We start from the raw sequence: 12,137 nt of genomic DNA, 5'->3' as shown, positions 1-12,137 counted from the left end.
TCTTCAAATACCATAGAGGGCTTTGATGCTTGAGTTATAGCTAGTGTGGATTCCTTAGGAAATTGATCTTCCAATTCCTTGTCAACAACATCCAGTTTCCTTTTTGTTCTTCTAGCCAATTCTTTCTTCCTTGGGGATTTCTTCTGTTCTTCAATCAACTTCTTTGATTCAGCAGCTTCAGATGGTTGAGAGGGAATTTGTTGAGAAGAATTCACAGCCTGTAGCTTGGTCAAGATAGCAATCTGTTCTTTCTTTTATTTAGACTTCTTTGCATCTAGAGCAGCTTGCCTCTTTTCCTGCTTTAATCTGGCTTTTTCTTCTTTCTTTGCTTGAGCAAACTGTAGATGTCCAGCTACCACACAAATTTCCTTTCCATTTCTGAATATCTTAGCAATTCTCCTTTTTGAAGCTGAATCAACTGGATCTTTATAGAAGACAATAGATCTTGACAGAAGCTTCTTTTCATCAGGCTTGGGTGTCTCATACATAGTGTCCATAGGGTTCTTCCAAGATGACTTTGGATAATTTGCCCTTGGTTTAAGAATTGTTTCAGCCTTTGTAGACTTGATGCAGGAAGATTGTCCTTTTTTCAGATAGTTCATGCTCATCTCATTCACACTGATTGGCTTGACATGAGAGTGATGGATGGCTGACTGAACTGGCTCCTTGACTAGTTCAAACTTTTTCTGTATCTCCTCATCAATCTTATTTCAGTTGATCAAACTCAACTTTCCTTTTTCAGCAACTTTCAAATTTGCTGTTGTTCCATTAATTAGATCTATACCATCTGCAACTGTTGGCTTAGAGATTGTAATTAAAGGTACAATTACTTTGCTGATTTGTGCTTGAAGTTTCTCCCCCTCAGTTGGTCCTTTCTCCCCCTTACTTGATTCTCTCTCCCCCTTTTTGTTATCATCAAGTTGAGGAGTTAGGCCTTGTGCTTTAGCCAATTGCATAAGAAGATTTGTCTGAGTCTGTTGATTTTGAAGAAGGATAGCCACTGAATTCTCAATAACTTGAACTCTGTTTTCCAGTTTGGCTAGCTTCTTTTCAGAATCTGATTCTCTCCTTAATCTCATTAGTAGATCTTGCATGGTACCATATGGCATTACTGAATCCAGCTTCTCAGAATTGTATGTCTTCAAGTCAGCTATATCTCTTTTTAGTTCATCCACACTCATATTCTGTCTTAAGTGCTGGATCTTCATGAGATGTAGAGAGTCTAGGTGAGCTTGAAGAATAGCCTTGGCACCAGCATCTGAAGTTTCCTGAAGGGCCTTTTGATTAGCCATCACTTGCTTGACCAAAGACACATCAAATTGTCCTGGTGTAGATTCCTTTGTCCATGCCCATCCAGGTAAATTTAAAACAGAACTTGGGCCTTCATATCCCCCTAAGTTCATGCTTCCATCCAAAGAAACAGAGTCATCATCATTAGAATTTACTCCAAATTCTTCAGATGGCTCACCAGCTTGAGAAGACATCCTATTGACAACAGCTTTATCTCTTTGAAGAGATTCTGAGGTGTGTACTAAATTCAAAGTCTGTTCTGCCTCCACATTGCCCTGAGCAGCCAACAATTGATAGGCTGACACAGGATGAGTAAAAGTGTCAGCATCCAAGGAAATGTTATCAATTTCAGCTTTATAATGTTGCTGAAATTGTCTTCCCTTTTCAGCATCATCCACAATCATTGACTCACTAGCAATGGCTGGATCCACCCTTATTTCTCCTGTACCTGCCTTTCTCTCATAATCTCTCTTTTGTTGCATCAGGGTCTCACCCTGGCTCTCCACCCTCACACCCTCACCTTCACCTACTAAGGTGGGACTCCTCTCACTCACTTTTGCCAATCCTGAATAAATGGATTGCTGAGATTCACTCTTTTCCTCTCCTTTTGCCTGGGAGTAACCCAGCCTCTCACTCAAAGCACTCTCATCTCTCAGTCCTAAGAGTGATTGTATTACCACTAAATCTTCTGCACTAGAAATAATTGAAGTTTGAAGTTGTGCAGAGACACTCGACGGATAAGTGATATCCATCGGGTGAGTGGTAAAGCTATCCGACGGATAACTGTTGTTAAGCTTATCCATCGAGATACAATCACTACTCGACGGATGAGAAATATCCATCGAGAGAGTAGAAATGAATGAGCTGGGAAGAGAAACTATTGTTGACTCTGTGTTGATTGAAGTTATTTGAGGCACAGATGTCACAATAGTATCTGAAAGAATTGGCAAGTGAGCCAACAAATCATCTAAAAGATGATGCTCACTTGCACTAGATTTTGGCTTCCCCAACAGAGTTAAAGAAGGGGAATCAGGAATTGAAGTGTTTATCATATCCACTTCCAGAGAGTTTGTTGGTGAGTATGGTGTTTCAGAGGCTTCTATTATAAGAGATTTTGGCTGTGACTCCACATTTATTGGAGCCACATCAATCTAAATTTGAGAAAGTGCAGGGACTGTGTCTTTAGCACCAGTTTGCACTGTGTGTGTGCCCTGTGCATCCCCAGTTGTTTTGGATTTCTTCTTTCTTGTGTAAGTTTGGGGTGAGCTTGTGTCCCTAACCCTTTTGGCCTGTGCTCTTGGCTGAGAGCTTTGTTCAATAGCCACATCCTTTTGGGAGGATGCAACTAGAAGTGAGCTTTTGTCCTCTTTTAGCACTGCAGTTTGTTGGGAAACTACAGCGTGGCTAGGCTGGGATTCACTCAACTCTCTAACCTTATCCTTGGGGTTTCTTTGATGTTCACCCCTTCCCTCACCTAACTGACCCTCCTTCACACTCCCCTCTTTGGCTTTGGTAGATTTTTCAACTGGTACATTTTGAGAGATACCAGAGGGGGTTTTCTTTGACTTGGATTTGGAAATTACAGTTGTTTTGGCAGCTTTGGTAGGCAACTGTTTGGTCATTGTCACAGTTGCCATAGCTACTCCTGAACTCAAAGAAATTGAGGAGATTGGAATAGTTGAGGGTATGGATGAACTTACCTCACTTACTAGAGGTGTCTGCATTACAGGAAAGTAGAACATTGACACATCCCTATGATGGTTGGCTCTGTTCAAATCTGTAATGATTCTTCTCTCTTGAACCCAACAAGCTAATTTGTTGTTTGAGTTCTCAAGTACAATCTCTTGACAAAGATGGTTAGCCAATATCATGAAAAATCTAGCATAATATACATTCTTTCCCCTTTTGGCTAACTCACCTAGTTTAAAACCTAACTCATACAAGACAATGTCACTGAAATTGTAAAATTTATCTGTAACTAGCATGTATAGCATGTTAAGCATGGAAATGTTCACAGAATCAAAATTACTGACTTTTCCAGAGAAAACTTTAGTCACAACATCACACATGAAACTCCATTCCTTCCTAAGACCTAATCTTCTAATCTCACTTAGCTTAGTAGTAGGAAGTGCATAATGCATGGAATTAAGCATATTGATAATATCAGTGTCAGTGTGTGGTGAAGTTACATTAACATCAGGAATTTTGAAACATGCTTTTATCACATCACTATTGATACAGAACTCATTACCTTTGATAGTTAGAGTGATGGTTTTGTCAGTAGAGTTGTAGATTGCAGTGGTCCACATCTCTTCAACAACTTCACAGTAAATTGTGGGTGATTCAAGCATGGCATAACTTAACTTGTAGTTCTTCACGAAGTCCATCATCTTGTGATAGTCTTCTGATTGCTGAATACCCTTATTGACCAAAGCAGTGAAGTTGTTCTTCTCATAAATGAACCCAGTCTGAGACATGATCTTTACTACAGGTGCCATTGTTAGAGAATGAAAGCTTTGAAGAGAAAGAGGATATTTGCTTGAGAGAGAATAAAATAAAAGCAGTTGAATTTGAGAATGATAAAAGAAAATAATTGGAATGAAATAAGCTTTTATACTTCCTCAAAAACAACGGATGAAAATAATAAAGAAAAGTAAATTACCCAATAGAAATTGCCTAAAATAGCCGTTTAAAAATAAACTGTAATAATTCTACCCATTATCCGTCGTGTAATACTTACAAACTGTAAGTATACTCGATGGATAATGTTCAGGGAATTAACGGTTAAGATTTAGACAATTCGACGGATGAGGATAAACTGTTATCCGTCGAGTTTTAAAAGATTCCAGAAAAGTAATTGATTTTTTATTTGCACATTGTATATCGACGGATGACTTAACTTGATGGATAATGGTCATCCGTCGAGATACAAATTTTGACTTAGCCAAAATTTCATCCATGACTAAAAATCAGTTAAATTTCTGGCTACATTTCAACTTGCAAAATAACTCAGATAAATTCAAGAGTAATTAAGCATACCTAACTCACTTACCAACCTAGAAAAGGTGGATTCATCCAGAGGCTTGGTAAAAATATCTGCAAGTTGCTTCTCACTTAGAACAAAATGTAACTCTACAGTACCATTCATTACATGTTCCCTTATGAAATGGTACTTGATGTCTATGTGCTTTGTCCTTGAATGTTGCACTGGATTTTCAGTGATGGCAATTGCACTTGTGTTATCACAGAAAATAGGAATCCTTTCAACTTGTAAACCATAGTCTAGCAATTGATTTTTCATCCATAAAATCTGTGCACAGCAACTGCCAGCAGCAATATATTCAGCTTCAGCTGTAGAAGTAGAAACTGAATTTTACTTTTTACTGAACCAGGACACAAGCTTGTCTCCTAAAAATTGACAGGTTCCTGTTGTGCTCTTTCTATCAATTCTGCAACCTGTATAATCTGCATCTGAATAACCAGTTAGATCAAAACCAGAATCTCTAGGATACCAAATGACAAGTTTTGGTGTTCTCTTGAGATATCTGAAAATTCTCTTGATAGCTATCAAGTGAGACTCTCTAGGATCAGCCTGAAATCTAGCACATAAACATGTAGCAAACATTATATCTGGCCTACAGCTGTTAAGTACAGAAGTGAGCCAACCATGCCTCTATAGCTTGAAATATCCACAGACTTTTCAGTAGTGTTTAGTTCAAGTTTAGTTGCAGTGGCCATGGGAGTTTTTGCAGATGTGCAATCCATTAGATCAAACTTCTTTAAAAGATCAAAAATATATTTAGTTTGACTAATGAATATTCCATCACTAACTTGCTTAACTTGTAAACCAAGAAAGTAAGTTAGTTCTCCCATCATACTCATTTCATACTTACTTTGCATCAGTTTGGCAAACTTTTTACAAAGTTTCTCATCTGTAGAGCCAAAAATAATATCATCTACATAAATTTGAACAAGTACTAGAGCCATTAACATTTCTAAAAAATAAAGTTTTATCTACAGTACCTCTTGTGAAGTGATTTTCCAAAAGGAACTTTGATAAAGTGTCATACCAGGCTCTAGGTGCTTGATTCAGTCCATAAAGTGCTTTTAGTAGATAATAGATATACTCTGGAAAATTTGGATCTTCAAAGCCAGGAGGTTGACTAACATACACTTCTTCCTCCAAATCTCCATTCAGAAAGGCACTTTTGACATCCATTTGATAGACTTTGAAATTGGCATGGGCTGCATAGGCTAAGAAGATTCTGATGGCTTCAAGTCTTGCAACAGGAGCAAATGTTTCATCAAAATCTATTCCTTCTTGCTGGAAATAGCCTTTAGCAACCAATCTGGCTTTGTTCCTTACTACTATGCCATTTTCATCCATCTTGTTTCTGAATACCCATTTGGTGTCTATTGGATTCTTTCCTTTAGGCTTGGGTACCAGCTTCCACACTTTATTCCTTTCAAATTGGTTTAGCTCCTCCTGCATAGCTAAAATCCAATCAGGATCTAACAAAGCGTCTTCTACCTTCTTTGGTTCTTCCTTTGACAGAAAGCTGCTGTATAGACATTCTTCCTGAGTTCCTCTTCTTGTTTGAACTCTAGAAGAAACATCACCAATAATCAGTTCAAAAGCGTGATCTTTTATCCATTTCCTTGGTTGAGGTAGATTAGCTCTAGATGAAGAGACCTCAATGTTGTTTTGATGTGTGATTGAGTTTTGATTGCTAGAAACTCCCCCTGAGTTTGTGGATCTTTGATTTGAGAAAGGGGTACTTTCTATGGGTGATCTGCCTTGACTTCCTGCTCCTTTTGATAACCCGACGGATGGTGAATTTTGAGTACCGACGGATGAGGTAGGTTGTCTACCGACGGATAACACAGATTGCCTTCCGACGGATGAAGCATTTTGCAACTCGACGGATGTTGAGTTTTATACTTCATTGGTGGTAGATTTGTCTGCATTATCCTTAGACACTGTTTCTTGATCACTTTCATCATCACTTTCATTACTGACCATCTCAACATTGTCGAATTTGAGGCTCTCAGGGTAATCTCCATCTTTCAGTCCTTCAATCTTTTTATCATCAAACACAACATGTATAGATTCCACAACAATGTTGGTTCTTAGATTGTAGACTCTACATGCTTTACCAACAGCATATCCAACAAAAAATCCTTCATCTGCTTTAGCATCAAACTTCCCATTTTGATCAGTTTGATTTCTCAGAATATAGCATTTACAGCCAAAGACATGAAGAAAATTTAGAGTTGGCTTCTTGTTCTTGAACAATTGATAAGGAGTCATGCATCTTGCTTGGTTAATCAGAGAGATGTTCTGAGTGTAGCATGCAGTGTTTACAGCTTCAGCCCAGAAATAAGTTGGTAATTTTGATTCTTCAAGCATTGTCCTTGCAGCTTCAATAAGAGATCTGTTCTTTCATTCCACTACTCCATTCTGTTGTGGAGTCCTTGCTGCTGAAAACTCATGCAAGATCCCATTTTCCTCACAAAATGCTCTCATGACATAGTTCTTGAACTCAGTTCCATTGTCACTCCTGATTCTTCTAACTTTGAAATCAGGATGATTGTTAACTTGCCTTATGTGATTGATGATGATTTCACTAGCCTCATCTTTAGACTTTAGGAAATATGTCCAAGAGAACTTTGAGAAATCATCTACAATTACTAGGCAAAATCTTTTCTTTGAAATTGACAATACATTGACTGGTCCAAACAAATCCATGTGAAGCAATTGCAGAGGCTCTTCAATTGCTAAATCAAGTTTCTTCCTGAATGATGCTTTGATCTGCTACCCTTTTTGGCAGGCATCACACGGTCCATCCTTTATAAACTCCACTAGAGGAATGCCTCTTACTAGTTCTTTCTTTACCAGCTCATTCATGGTCTTGAAGTTTAAATGGGATTGCTTCTTGTGCCATAGCCAACTTTCATCTTGACTTACTTTACTGAGAAGACAAGTTACAGATTCTGCTTTAGTTGAGTTGAAGTCAGCTAGGTACACATTTCCTCTTCTCACACCAGTGAGAACCACTTTATTATTTTGATTGTTAGTCACAACACAGGCTTCTTTGTTGAAGGTTACTGAGTTGCCTTTGTCACAAAGCTGGCTGATACTCAACAGTTTGTGTTTGAGACCATCCACTAAGGAAACCTCTTCAATGATGACATTGTCCTTTGAAATCAAGCCATATCCCACAGTATAACCTTTATTGTCATCTCCAAAAGTAATGCTTGGGCCAACTCTTTTCTTAAACTCTGTGAGCAGGGTAGAATCACCAGTCATGTGTCTTGAACAGCCACTATCCAAGTACCAAAGATTCTTTCTGTTTCCCTGCACACATCAAAACCAAATCAAGTTGATTTTGGTACCCAAATTTCCTTGGGTCCTGCCTTGTTAGCTTTCTTCTTCTGTTTCTTAGGTCTTAACTCATTTGACTTAGGAATTTCAGATTCTTCCTTAGTCATTTGGGTTGGGCCTTTGAAACAATTTTATGCAACAGAATTATCATGCATATTATGGCTAACAGGAAATGACATGCTTGGTGCAAACATGTTATTCCAGTAAGGCATGCTAAATGGCATTTGAGGCATATTGTATGCAGCATAATATGGATTAGGTGCAAATGGCATATTAGCAAACTGTGCATTTATGTTCTGTGTAGGCATAGCATTGATAGGCATGGGAGGCATGGCATTCATGTTAGGAAATTGAGGCTGAACAGACATGGGAGTAGGCATGGCAGATTTGCAATTACCAGACAAATGATTTATACTACCACACTTGACACAGATTTTTCTAGGGGCATATTTATCAGGTGTGTAGTTATTGTGTTTATTAATCCCTACTTTACCATTCCTATTGTTTTTCTTTTTAGTATCTGTCTTTACCTCTATTTTCTCAAGTCTGTCACTTAACTGTTTGACAGTCATGTGACCAACATTTGCCTTTTTCCCTTTCTTTGCTTGACTTGACTCTCCTGAAACAAAGTTCTTGGAAACAGACCCATACTTATCATTTAGCTTGATTAATTTGGCTTTGCTAATGGGTTTGCTTACAGCCGACGGATGAGGATTTTATCATTCAACGGATAACACTTTTTGTTATCCGACGGATAGTCCTCATCATCCGTCGAGTCTACATCTGTCAGCAACCCATCTACCAAAATAGGTTCTAGTTTCTCTTTATTCTTTTTCCAGGCTTCATCACAAAAAGACTCAATTCCTTGAACTTTAGTGATTTGAGCATGAACATCCCTGGATGTTTTCCATGCTTTAATCACCTCTTGTTCACGCTTGAGCTGCTTCTTCAGAATTTCTTCCTTTTTCAAGGACTCAGTTAATTCCTCCTTGGCAATCTTACACTCAATTTTTAGTTTCTCAAACTCAACAAACTGAGACTCAAGCACATTATTCCTCTCACTTAAAAACAAGTTATTTTCTTTGATTTTAGCATTTTCTTTAGTGAGAGACTTAAGTGTAACACGCAAATGATACAATTCTGTAGACATGTCATTTATTGCATCATTACACTCAGCTTTAGATAAATGTGCAAGGTTTGTAGTGATTACCTGATTGCTTGAGGAACTTGTCTCTATTTCATCAGACTTGGCCATTAGGGCTAGATTGACATAGCTGACATCTTCATCTTCATCCAAACCATCAGCTGCCCAGTCATTCTCTTGTGTAATAAAAGCCCTTTCCTTCTGTTTGAGTAGATCAAAGTATTTTTGCTTATAATCCACAGACTCAAACCTTTTCTTACTGGAATCTGACTTCCTACACTCATTTGCAAAATGCCCTGCCAAGCCACATTTGAAACATTTGAATTTTGACTTATCCACCATGTTTCTATTTGGCTTGGCTGCTCCAAAGTTCTTCTTGAACTTGAGCTTGGAAAATCTTCTTGAAAGAAATGCTAGGTGCTCATCAATGTCCTCCATGTCATCTTGGCTCAATGAATCTTCACTTTCTGCAGCTAGCCCCTTACCCTTATTCTCACAGACCTTTGAAGTTGATTCTACAGCCTCCATCTTCACTTCCTTCTCCTTTTTCAGATAAGCAACTAGTGCAATGGATCCTCCTTTCTTCTTTCCTCTCTCCATTCTTTCATCCTGCTCTATCTCAAGCTCATAGGTCTTAAGAATGCCATACAGTCTCTCCAAAGTAAACTCCTTATAATCTTGTGAGTTTCTCAATGAGACTGTCATTGGTTTCCATTCCTTTGGAAGAGATCTGAGAAATTTCAGATTGGAGTCTTTAGTCTGATAGACTCTTCCATGCAACTTAAGAGCATTTAGTAGTTTTTGGAATCTACTAAAAATGTCAGTGAGTGATTCACTTCCTTCATTGTGAAAGTGCTCATATTGCTGAATCAGGAGCTGCATTTTATTTTCTCTTACTTGCTCAGTGCCATCACAAATTATCTGTATTGTGTCCCAAACTTCCTTGGCAGTTTTGCAGTTGATGATGTTATCAAACATATCTGCATCAACACCATTGAACAGAATGTTCATGGCCTTTTTATCTTTCCTGACTTGTTCAATGTTAGGATCAGACCATTCATGCCTTGGCTTTGGAACAGATGGCTCGTTTCCTGTTGCAGCTCTCATTGGAACATGCGGGCCTCTTTCTATGCAGTCCACATAGGCCTCATCTTGAGAAAGCATATGAAGATGCATCTTTACCTTCCAATGATGGTAATTATCTTTATCAAGAAAAGGAATCTTGACTCCAACATCTTTCTTGTTCATCTTGCTGAATTGTTTTGATCTTTAAACTCTTTATAGATTAAGAGCTTGCTCTGATACCAATTGTTAGTCCCTTAACATTATAGCAAGAATTACAGAAGGGGGGTTGAATGGAATTCTTGAACCTTTTTCTTGAAATAAAAATGTTCAACTCGATTATAGATATATTTGTTTTGATTAGCACAATGCGGAATGTAAACTTAATTGAATCAAAACATAAGTAATTAAAAACAAGAGTCTTTAAAAACTTTCTGGTGGATTTAAACAATTCCACCAGAGATATATATAATATATCGAGAGGACTCTGTGTGCAGAAATGCTCACAGCTGCTTACAAATGGAACTACTGAGAATACAGGAAATGCTAAAGATTCTGCTTACAAAGATTTCTCTGTTTTTGTGTTTTTCAGATATCTCAGTTATTTTTTCTATTTGCTACTCTCTTGGTTTATATAATACCAAGATTACAAAGTCAAAAAGACTGAACAAATATAAAATCTAACAGTCTTAAGCTTTGCTGCTTTTCGTCCTCTATTACCCAGTTAATGGGCTTCCACAGTGTGTTTGTATACATCTCGACGGCTGTGTGTCAGCTTTCACTGTTCAACTGCTGTTTGAATTCTTCATATGATCATCCGTCAACTTTCATAATATTCGTTGATGATTTAATTGATCATCCGTCAACTGCTATATTAAACATCCGTTGATAGTCATTTGATCATCCGTCGATGGCTTTGTTAATCATCCGTCGGTAGCTATTTTGGCACTTGACTCTATATCACTTATGCAGAATTACAAGACATCAATTATGTACAATTAATCAACCTATTCTGCATATCTAGTTAAAGTCAACATGACTTATATGCTACTACAGATTCTATACAAAGGTGCATACATAACTGTGCTACAAACTTATTATTACATAAGCTACTCACTCGATGGATAATAAGTTAATCATCCGTCGGGACTATAATGAGTTATCCATCGGGACTATAATTCTTATCCGTCGAGTGCTACATAATTTCACTAAGTAAAATCTACTTAGATGTTTTGTTTATGAAATCATCAAGTACACAACATATGCACACCAATGTTGTTGGACCATTTGTATATTTTACTTCTTATTTTTTTTAAACTAGTGAGATCTAAAATAATAATTTGCAAAATGTGTATAATATATGTGTAAGAAATAATTTATATTTTAATCGTAGGTAACCCGCAGCCGCTACCCTTCGGGTGTGCACTGGGTAAACCCTATGGGCTCACGCAATAGTCTGCAAACCACGTGAACCAAGGTAAACCACATTTAAGCGACATGCTCTGGCTCAGAAGGTATATTCATAAATTCTCCTCTCGTGGGAGCATCTAAGCGACAGGCAGGCTTTGGCTCAGGAGGCATAATCATAAATTCTACTCCCGTGGGATTCAAACCTATGACCAAGAGGATAGTTATCCCCTCTTTAACCAACTGAGTCAACCCTTGCGGTCATAAAATTATTTTTCTTCAGAGTTCAGTGGGTGATATAGCCCCCACTGTTGAGTCCACCTCTTCTGATGACAACCGATTTCCAATCTTCTATAAATTGGAGCATAGTACATCTAATATTTTGTTAAAAAAAATTGAATGGACTTCTTTTTAATTTACAATATCTTTTTGGGAATCCATAATTTTAAAATCAAAGGGAAGTAATTCAATCGTAAAGTAATTATTGCATTAAAAAATTATAATTTTGCTTTGAGACACATCATATGCAAATTTTTACATGCAACGTGATATTAATATTCGTACATGTAGCACACGATATAACCACTATGATTTCAGGATTATAGTGTTAGATAATGAATAAAACACAAATAGGGGTGAATGTGGTTTAGATTATTTTAAGGTTTTTGAATTGTTATTGATGTGGTGAACAAAGTAATCTAACTTGTAGAGATAAAGTGTTTTAACAGAAATAATAAAACAGGCACATGAACACACTATCTTCAAAACTCACTTAATTTTATATTAAAATCAAGTATGTCTTGCTACAAATTTCATGGTTCTTTGTTGATAAAGAACTCAGCTTCTTTC

The sequence above is a fragment of the Apium graveolens genome, chromosome 10, assembly GCF_009905375.1.
Source record: "Apium graveolens cultivar Ventura chromosome 10, ASM990537v1, whole genome shotgun sequence".
Lineage (NCBI taxonomy): Eukaryota > Viridiplantae > Streptophyta > Magnoliopsida > Apiales > Apiaceae > Apium > Apium graveolens.
This window is presented reverse-complemented; position numbering follows the sequence as displayed.